The following is a 10650-nucleotide window of genomic DNA, read 5'->3' on the forward strand; positions in this document are numbered from 1 at the left end:
TTAATTGTTTTGTTTGGCTAGTTTGTTTCGGTTTGTTGTTGTGTTGTTTGTTTGTTTCTGTTAGCTAGCATTTTCAACTATAAAGTTTGTAGTATTTTAAAAGAAAAAAATTGTTTTTCTAAATTAATTTACAACTCTAAATTTTCATCTTCATCTACTTATCAAACACCAATATCAAAAATATAAAATTTAAGTCTAGTAGAAAAATCAAAATCCAATCTAAAAATTTTAATTATAAACTTACTAACCCTAGCTAATTTCCCAAACTACCCTCGATTGTAAATTTTTAAAGAATTCGTTTTAGTAATAATATATATATATATATATATATATATATATATATATATATATATATATATATATATAATATAACTACATATAAATCTATAAGCATATGTCCTATGTGTCATCTAACCCATGATTTAAAGGCCACTTAAGAGAGAGGTACGTCTCACATAAAACCTATACATATACAACATTTGTTTTTTTTTATCTCACAAACTACCCATACATATATATAGATACACCACATCACCATCACATGTGGCCCATGTTTTTGAAATCGGATTCAAATTTGAATTTTTATTCTCCTTCCAAGACTTACTTTTTGCAGGTCACCATGTGGAAAAAAAAAAAAAAAAAAAAAAAAACATCTTTTAATCTTAACGCATCTAAATTACTTCACTACCAGTAATTCATCCGCTACAAACCTAAACACATCGATCAAGATTCAGTGAGAGTGATCTGCTACAATTAGGTGTCTGGCTTCTTTTCTTATTCTTCTAGGGTTTTCTAAATTGCAATCAACACATAAAAAAACATACACACACATTCAGTCTATGAAATTAATCTACAGGAACTGGGTCGATGAGTCGCAATCCAAAAATATCATTTTCTCGATTGTTAATCATTAGCATCAGGTACTCGATTCGCACAAACCCTAGCTTCTGAGTTCCAATCAATTAGCATCAGGTACTCGATATCATCTAATTAATTTTTTGTAATAAAGTTATATAAATTTAAATTTCAATACGTTTTTGCTGATTAATGATTATATATTTGTTAACAATTTTATCCTATTCGATGATCATATACTCCGTATGTGAATAAGTGGATGTGAAATGTTCCAAGAAGAGGTAACAGTGATTTCCTTAGATGATTTGTTCTTATAAGTCTGGTTTTAGGAATGAAAGAAGAAAGCCATTTTGATGATTTTAGGAATAAATGAAGTAAGTCAAAATAGTTACCATGAAGCATGAAAACTTCATAAAAAAAAAAAAATTGATGGTGCTGATTTATCGAAACAAGAAGTTTGAGGATTTTTTTTATTCTCTCAATCTCCAAAATTGCATCAGCCACTTGATTAATTTAGCACTGTAATATATCTTATGCATTGATTGTTTTGAACTTGTGATTTGTTTCAGATGGTAATATGGGAGTTTTACTAATTTAGGTTTCTTTCAGTTTAAGCATCAAGTTCTATTGTTGAAGTTCAAAAAAAAAAAAAAAAAAAAAAAAAAAAAAAAAAAAAAAAAAAAAAAAAAAAAAAAAAAAAAAAAAAGTTCTATTGTTGAAGAGGTATATTTTTTTTCCTTTATGTTATTGTATATTTATATATAACCTTGAACTCTACTTATGTGATTATAAATTCAAGTATCTAATACTAAGGTTATTATAAAACTAACAGTGAAGTGATGTTTAAATTTATTGTAAATTAATCTATCATTGCCAACTAATATTTGATTATTTTTTAAAAAAATTATGCAGAATAATTGGTCGATGTATTGTTTCCGAGCTGCTGGGGTCTTTTTAAGTCCAATAGATCCTCATGTGAGGAAAAAGGTACATCTTCTGTCTTTGAATGCATCGTTTCTCTATATTATGAACTTGTGTTGATTATACTATTGTCTTTGTGTTGAAATATAATAAAGGTACATAAAGATAATGAAATTTCTATGGTGAAATTATGTAATGTAACCATTGTCGTGTGCATATGAATTGCTGCATATGAATTTGCTATTTAGAGTTTTAATATAACAGTATTTAGAGTTTTAATTTCACATTATGTAGAGAATACAGAATAGAGATAATGTTTGGCTTCTTCTCTCCGATTGAATGGTTACTTTAGCTTACATATTTTGTTATTGCATACTGCATCAAATTTTATGAACGTATTCTAAAATATAAATACATTACAGTCTATTTAGGAGTCCCTTTACCTCACTTGCAACTACGCTTAACCTTTCTATGGTTTATGCCCTTTTGAAGGTTTGCTTTTGTAACTATCTCCGGTAGAAAAACAGGATGACAAGTTCTAAATATGGTTCCACTTTCATAAATTCTACAGAGTTTCATAGTAAAAATCGACTTTGACTAGAGGCGGTTTGCAACACCATCTTTCAAGTTATGGGTAGTTTCATTCATTGTCACACTCTAATTCGTAGTTTTGTCAGGGTAAATGCATCAGGTTCCAACTCATGAGGTTTCTACTATCGTCACGGGTATGTTAATTACACTAAACGTTCAAGTTTGATTAGTTGTCTTTCTAATGATTTCATTCCAAGTCTGCATATAATGTTGTCATTCTATAAAGGCATATTATATACAATTAGATACTTCGGTCAACAACAGGTCGGGATCCTTTTCCATTGTGATACATTTGGCTCACTTATTTTGGACTTTGAAACCAACTTGAGAAATGGTTACTAAAGATTTCTCCATTACAACCTTAACCCACTTTGGTATATGAAACATAATATATGATTTTGAAGTATATTTATTGATTATCATGTTAGTGATTATATCATGATGAAATCTTATGATACAAATAATAGAATTGTGAAATGGAAGGCAATAAAGAATCATCAATTTGGAATCATTATTCTTAAATTTTCATCTATTTGGAGTCAGGTTTTGAAAGTAAGTTATTCATATTTAATGGATATATTGCAAGTAACTTTCTTTTATGAGTTAGTTACTTTGATAATATTCTTGAATAAATTGATTACTATTGATCTTTCTTTTATTGTTTCACATGCCATGACTATTTTGGATATATGAAGATAGCTAAGGATGATGAGTGTGTGATGATGGCAAGTACTTCTCAAAGTCAGCTTATCAACTTCAAAAATTACTACCATAAGATCAACATGTATATATTTATATGCTTGCAACACTCAATTCATTGATAGATGATTCATAAGTTTGCCTATTATAGTTTGGAATGTTTTACCATTAACATTTAGGATCTCATGGGATTCGATATTCCTTAGCATTATCATTTAATGGCATTATAAATAGGCTTTGTGTAACTTATAATCACATCAGTCATTCACATGGTTTTAATTTACTTTTTTAATTAATTATTTAAATTGTGTAAGTGTATGAGGAAGGTACTAAAACTTACTTTTTACAAGACATGTCTATCACCATGTGACCAAAAAAGCATCTTTTAAATTTAACATATTTATCAAAGGCTTTTTAATATATCTTTTTATTCAAAAAATCACTCAAGTACACACATCTACCAAACAATTTCAATGTATGTTTGTAGGTTTTTAAAATTTGAATAATTAGTTCTCGAAAAAATGTAAATAAGACCCTGCCATAATGTAATGTGCTTCCAATGTCAATAAAAAGTAACCCATCAAGTTCTTGAAATTTGAATAATGAAAATTATTTTACGTAGTATTATATTTATATATATATATATATATATCAATAGAGGACTGCACTAGAATCAAATGGCCTACGGATTAGCAGACTTAAATCGGAGTACCTTAGATGCGATTTCAAGACGAGCGAAGAAGAACAAGAGGATTTAGTGGATGTCAGAATTGGGGATCAGATTTTACCTCCACAAGAGTCCTTTAGATATTTAGGCTCGATGCTTCACAAATCGGGAAGGATAGATGAGGACGTGACGCATCGTATACGAGTAGGATGGTTGAAGTGGAGGGCAGCGAAAGGGGTGTTGTGCGACAAGAAGGTACCCCTTAAATTGAAAGGGAACTTTTTCAAGGTCGCAATCAGACCGGCCATGTTGTACGGCTCATAGTGTTGGCCAATGACGAAAGCCCAAGAGAGGAGGATGGAGGTGGCAAAAATGAGGATGCTTAGGTGGACGTGTGGCAAGACCATGCTAGATATGATACCAAATGGAGTTTTTAGGGAGAACTTGGAAGTTGGGAATATAACCAACAAGTTGAGGGAAGGACGACTTAGATGGTTCGGGCATGTTATGAGGCGCCCACTTTTAGCCCCGGTTAGGAGAGTCGAGACCCTCGTTGTTGGGGGCGTAAGGAGAAGGGGTAGACCCAAACGTAGGTTGGAGGATAGATTGAAGCTTGACATGAAGGAGCTCTTATTGACCGAGGACATGACTTCTGATAGGAATTTGTGGAGGAGTAGAATTAGAATAGATGATTAGGTTCTACATGGTGTTTATTTATCTTATATATTTATATTATATTTCTTGCATACTTGCTTGTGTGCACTTCATATATGTTTTTTTTTTCGTAGAACTTTACGTATTGGCTGAACATGTTTTATGGATATATAATATATCTATACTTATTGTAGCATATTCACATGCTTTATTGCAATATATGGTTACATGTTTGTATTACATTATATAGCAATTAATTTATACGTACTTACATATCACATGTTTTTATGCTAACATAGCATACTTATTTGTCTATGCCTACATAGTATACCATCTATTTTATACTGCATATTATACCTACATGCTTCTTACTAACATATTTACGTATACTTATTGTACTTACATGACTTGTTATACTTGCATATTTGACACTCACATATTTTAATTATATGTTATATTACTCAATATTGTTATATGCTTTATTTACCTATATATATCGTATTGGAGTATACATTATTCATGGTAAAGCTTCTATTTTGCCAACTTTACTTGAATATTTTTACTTCACATATCGGATTTCATGGTTCTTTCTGGTCGGAGGTCCCTAGGAAGCAGCCTCTCTGCTCTACAGAATAGGGAGGGACGACTTCCTCTACCTGGGGACCGATAGGTATCCTGGGTAGAAGAATGACTTCCCTTTTACTTTAGGGTAGAGGAAAGGACTGCCTACATCTAACCTCCCCCATACTCAACTTTAGTGGAATTGGGTATTGTTGTTGTTGTTGTTGTTGTATATTTATATATATATATATATATATATATATATATATATATATATATATATATATATATATATATATATATATATATATATATATATATATATATATATATATATATTTAAATACAAATGAATAATGAGTTCTCGAAAAATATGAAAAAAAAGATCTACATAAGTCATCAAACCGGTGTTCCATACACATCTATGCAATGCACGGGCTCAGAGAAATATTTAATACAAAGAAGTCTTGAAAACAACTACCAATTGTTGCTCCGATTAATGAAGTAGTTATAATCATTAATCATAAAATAATCGAACAATTTACAAAAAAAATTTGTTAGACAAATTAAAATAAATTTATTTGGTGATTAAAAAATAAAAATTATATCATTTGTTGATACTAATTTAATAAAAAATCTTTTATAATCAGTTATATTATATCCATCGTGCATTGCACGGGCTCAAAAAATCTAGTATATATACATATATATAGTGGCAGGATCAATGGGGAAGTAACCAATCGGGGGGAAGCGGGGGGAAGCAAAATTTTTATTTTTTCGTTTTTTTTGGAATTTTTTTTTCCGGCATCAAGATCACACGAAAATATGAACATTTAGAAGAGACACTTCGTGATGAATGTTATTATTTAGGCGGGAAAACGATCGACAAAAATAATATTCAAGATAATATTGTTCGTGAAAAATATGAACGTTTTTTTTCTTCATGTTTTGTGAAGTAAAATTTAGTTCGATTTAGAGTTTAGGGTTTAGGGTTTAGGGTTTGATGTTTTGGGTTTATTCCATAAACCCAAAACACCAAACCCTAAACCCTAAACCCTAAACTCTACACCGTTCGTGTTAAAAACTCAATCTAAATCCTAAATCTAAACCCTAAATCTAAACCCTAAACCCTAAATTTCTAAACCCTAATATCTAAACCCTATAAACCCTAATATCTAAACCCTAATATCTAAACCCCAATAGCTAAAACCTCAACATACGCTCGAAAAACACGATAATTGTTATATATTACTTCTTCGAGCGTTTTCCCGCCAAAATAAAAACATTTATCACAAAGTGTCTCTACTAAATGTTCATATTTGCATCTCATCTATAATGTTCGTGAACAAAGTTTTTTCAAAAAACGAAAAAAAAAGTTTTTGCTTCCCCCCGCTTCCCCCCGATTGGTTACTTCCCTCTTGATCCTATATATATATATATATATATATATATATATATATATATATATATATATATATATATATATATATATATATATATATATATATATATATATATATATATATATATATATATATATATATAACTTAGTGTAATACCCCGTTAAAATGTGGCATTGACGTGCTGTATTACCAGAGGTCAAAGTCTGATCGTTGCAAGCTATATGCAACGTTTCAAAAGCAATAGTGGCATTTTATTCAAAAACCAAACGTTTACAATACTTAAAGAAAACCAACAAAATACTAATCAAAAACCAAATGTATTTAAAATGAAAAGACATAATGCCACTATCAAAGTTTAAACAAGTCTTCAATCCAAATGCATAACCTCTACTGCCTTACTAGCTAGAGCGAAAGCATTTCCTAATTACCTGAGAATAAACATGTAAAAACGTCAACACAAAGGTTGAGTGAATCATAGGTTTAAGTAGTATAAAGTGTAGTGTATAGACCACAAGATTTTGTTGGCATGCTTTGCCGGCATCTTTAAAAATATAAAAAGATTCTATAAGTTTGAGCACCCGGTAACTAAGCATTAATGTTTGTTTAGTACCCCTGTTGTTATGTACACCTAACCAAAATGTACTACCTCAAATAGTATACGCCCGTTAAGTTTAGGTTAGTTTCTAACCCGGACGGACGGGGATGTCAAGCCCTATGGATCCATATACACCTATTCGCGCCCACCAGTTCCTAAACTAGTAGTTACTAGTTACCAAAGCTAAGGGATTTTCGGTTATAACTCAGCATAGAATGTAAGTTTAGCACTTGTGTCTACTTGTAAAACAGAAAAAGACATGTATTCTCACCCCGAAAACAATTTATAAAACAGTTAAAAAGTTGGGGTTATGACTCACCTTATGAGCGCAGTAAACAGTATGATAGTAAATAGCAGCGGTAGTCCAAAATTGTCAACCTATCATCATTAGGTTTAAGTTGGTTGGATCATCATGGTCATCATTATCATTGTAGTTATGTGTTTGATATATATGTTCATATATATTACTGGTGTCCTTTCTAGAGTTTACAATGTTAATCATTCCCACGGTTTAGATGTTGCATAACTCAAACGATCCTCGTAGCTATCAAATAAGTCAATGGACAGCCAGATGTAACCGGGGGCCAGGACTCTTGATCCGACTTTAAGTCGTGACATTCGAGATTCACATTCGAGATCCTCATAGTTATTTGTTTGTGATTTTTAATTCCACGTATGTTCTAGTGAGTATAGGAATACATCACTTATTTATTTCCGTTTTCGATATACATCATATATTATATTATTCTTTAATAATATTTAAGTCACATTATAATTTCTTATTTCTTTCCATATATATATATATGTTTACACACATACACATATACTTCTAATTATGTAGTACGTATATATGTATCTACATCTATACATGCGTGCACTCATGTATACATGTATATCTACATATACGCATAAGCATAACCTTCCATATATATCTATATGTTTCACAATATCACATCCATATTAGGGTTTTACAAATCAAATATTTTCAAGTTATAATACACCATCTTTATCATAATGTCAAAATCATAATACTTTCATTCATATCCAAATTACCATTCAATATTTTGATTCAAGTATTATCTTTAAAGTTTATGTCGTTCACCAACTTTTAATCCATCTAGTTTATTCATGTTCTTAGCTATCATAGTTAATATTCATACTTATCATCTTTATATTATCCATATTATTATTCATAACCTTGTTAATCTCTTTAAGTTCATATTATAGTTAATCACCATATTAATAGATTATTAAGTTTAGTTATATTCATACATATACATTTATAATCATCATGTTCATAATCTTTTTATGTTATCTATAAGTATATTATAATTCATAATCTTCAAGTTTATCTATAAAATCTATTATAATCAATTCACCATGTTTATCTATAATCATATTCCTAATCATACTATAATATTTATAATCATATTCATATTCATATTCATATTCATATTCATATAAGTATTATTAAAGTTCATAACTTTTATTAAATTCATATCCATATCAACCTATGTTCAAAGTTTTATCTTTATACATATTCAAGTTCATCAATTTTTATTCATGTATAAGCATTATATTATAAGCATATAAGTTAAAGTTTATGTATATATAAAGTGTATAATTAAAACTTGAGTTTATGTGGTACCTTGGGAGTGAATTAACAAGAAAAAGAGATGGTTTTGATGGTTGAATGGAGGCCGAACAGCAGCAAAAACAGAAGCAAAACGTAACAAAATCGAAGCTTATTGGGGTGTGTTTGTTGCCGAACAGCAGCTACAAAGGTGTAACGACCCTGGTTTTACCAACGTTATTTATTAATAATTATTATTATTAATACGTGTGATTATACGAATGTATGTTATTACATTTACATATTGCTTTGATTGCCCGTACTTGAACTTTAAATGCCCGAAACGTCTTTGTGACACCCGGAACTTGCACGAATAATATTTTAAGATATTATTTACATTCATGATTAATTTTATTAATCATTTTAATTAACTAAAGCTATTAGTTAGTTACTTGGGCTTAAGTTGGACTTTTATTGGATTACTTGCTAACTACTTGCAAACTTGGGCCTTTTAGTGTTAATGGACTTGTGTAAGCCCACCCTACATTTATTAATGGACCTTTAGCCCACTCTTTCAAAGTGTAAGTATTACTTAGGACTTGTAACTAGTTGGTTTGAACATTTGGAATCTAGTCATGCCATAATCCCCATGTATAACCACTCTTTAACCAACTTTTGAAGCTTTAACACCCTAATAACCAAAGAACTTTGTCCTCCCCCTCCCAATTCAGCTGAATGCCGAATCCATGTACCCCATTTAGTGGAGTTTTGATTTCATTTTCCTTCATTACTCTCACTTGCTCACTCATTTCTCATATACACACACACACTTGCTTCATCTTTTCTCTTATCTTTCTCTCAAGTTCTTCTTTCTTTCTTGTAAGTAACAACTTCTTTTCTTCTTTTCTTTGTTGGTAAAAACTGATTTCTACATCACATAATCATCATCAATCTTTGTTGTTAAAACTTTTGTTACTTGTTCTTGTTTAAAGTTAATTACTTGTAAGATACTAAGTTGTTTACTTACTTACTTTCATGTTACAAGATCAAACTTCTTAGTTTTGATTCTTCATAATATCTTGTATTATCAAGAACATCCAAGAACATAATCTATCTAGTTATGTTCTACATATTTTGTTTCAAAAGATTTAAAGTTTATAATCTTTATAATTGTTACTTGTGTTCTTGTTTGTTGTATGTTACTAGAATACCACCTTCATGGTTGGTTTAGGCTTATCATTTCATTTTTATTTACTTCTTATTGTTAGTTGCTTACTACACATTTGAACAAGGACATGAAACCAACAAGAGCTTACACTTTGGTGCAAGTATCATGGATCCAACACTTGGTTGTGATCTTTCTTAGTGTTCATGAACTTGTTCATAAACTTACATGTAACCTTGGTTCATCAAACACTTACAACACTTGCACTTGAGTTATGATGGACAAACCTTGGTCAAAATGATGTTAACACATCAACGAGTTGTACACTTGAAGCTATACGCATCAAGAATGAGAACCGTGATGAACATCAAGCACCGAGACAACCGGAACTCTCCAAAACCCACTGTTTCTGTCCAAAAGTTTCTGTTCAGCTATTTCTGGAACAGACCAGTAGACCTGGGCTGTTCTAACCTTGATTTTTAGATAGAACTTTTCGAGTAGATAACTTTTCATATAGGACTCGTCTTAATCCGAGTTACGGTTTAGGATTTATGGCCCTCCGATCGTTACCATGTCCTTTAACGTTGTGCAGAAATTTCTGACCTACTCGCACTTAGACCGTCGCCACGGTCAAACCAAGACGAGTTTGCTTCTGTAAATTTTACCACACTTAAGGGACTCATAGACGGAGCCATGACCACTGGTCTCACCTTAATTCAGTAAGGGTAGAGGCCGTGGTGACTGACCGAAGTCAGCCTTTGTTTTAAACGACTTTCATAAACGAGTCTTACTTGTTACCTTTTGTTTAATGATGATTGATGATGACCCTTATGACCTTAATTACGTACTTGTAAACCTTTTGAGACGACTTATTGACTTAGTGCTATTTGACTTAGGTTGAGGACGTTTGGACCATTACTTGCACACCACTTTCCGACTACTACCTTACCGTTACTACTAATCATT

At 30.9% G+C, this 10650-nt stretch overlaps 1 long non-coding RNA gene across 2 annotated transcripts; it reads left to right on the forward strand.

Annotated features, from left to right (window-relative positions):
* Positions 1 to 1797: 1797 nt before the first annotated feature.
* Positions 1798 to 3262, forward strand: LOC139893643 (uncharacterized). 2 transcript variants are annotated; one of them, XR_011774643.1, is made up of 4 exons: positions 1798 to 1842; positions 2269 to 2741; positions 2835 to 2919; positions 3063 to 3262. It is a non-coding gene; the product is annotated as an uncharacterized lncRNA (long non-coding RNA). The 2 variants fall into 2 exon arrangements; XR_011774642.1 differs by lacking the exon at positions 1798 to 1842 and having other exon boundaries at positions 1875 to 2741.
* The last annotated feature ends 7388 nt before the right edge of the window (positions 3263 to 10650 follow it).

This window comes from Rutidosis leptorrhynchoides, chromosome 2 (genome assembly GCF_046630445.1).
Source record: "Rutidosis leptorrhynchoides isolate AG116_Rl617_1_P2 chromosome 2, CSIRO_AGI_Rlap_v1, whole genome shotgun sequence".
Classification (NCBI taxonomy): Eukaryota; Viridiplantae; Streptophyta; class Magnoliopsida; order Asterales; family Asteraceae; genus Rutidosis; species Rutidosis leptorrhynchoides.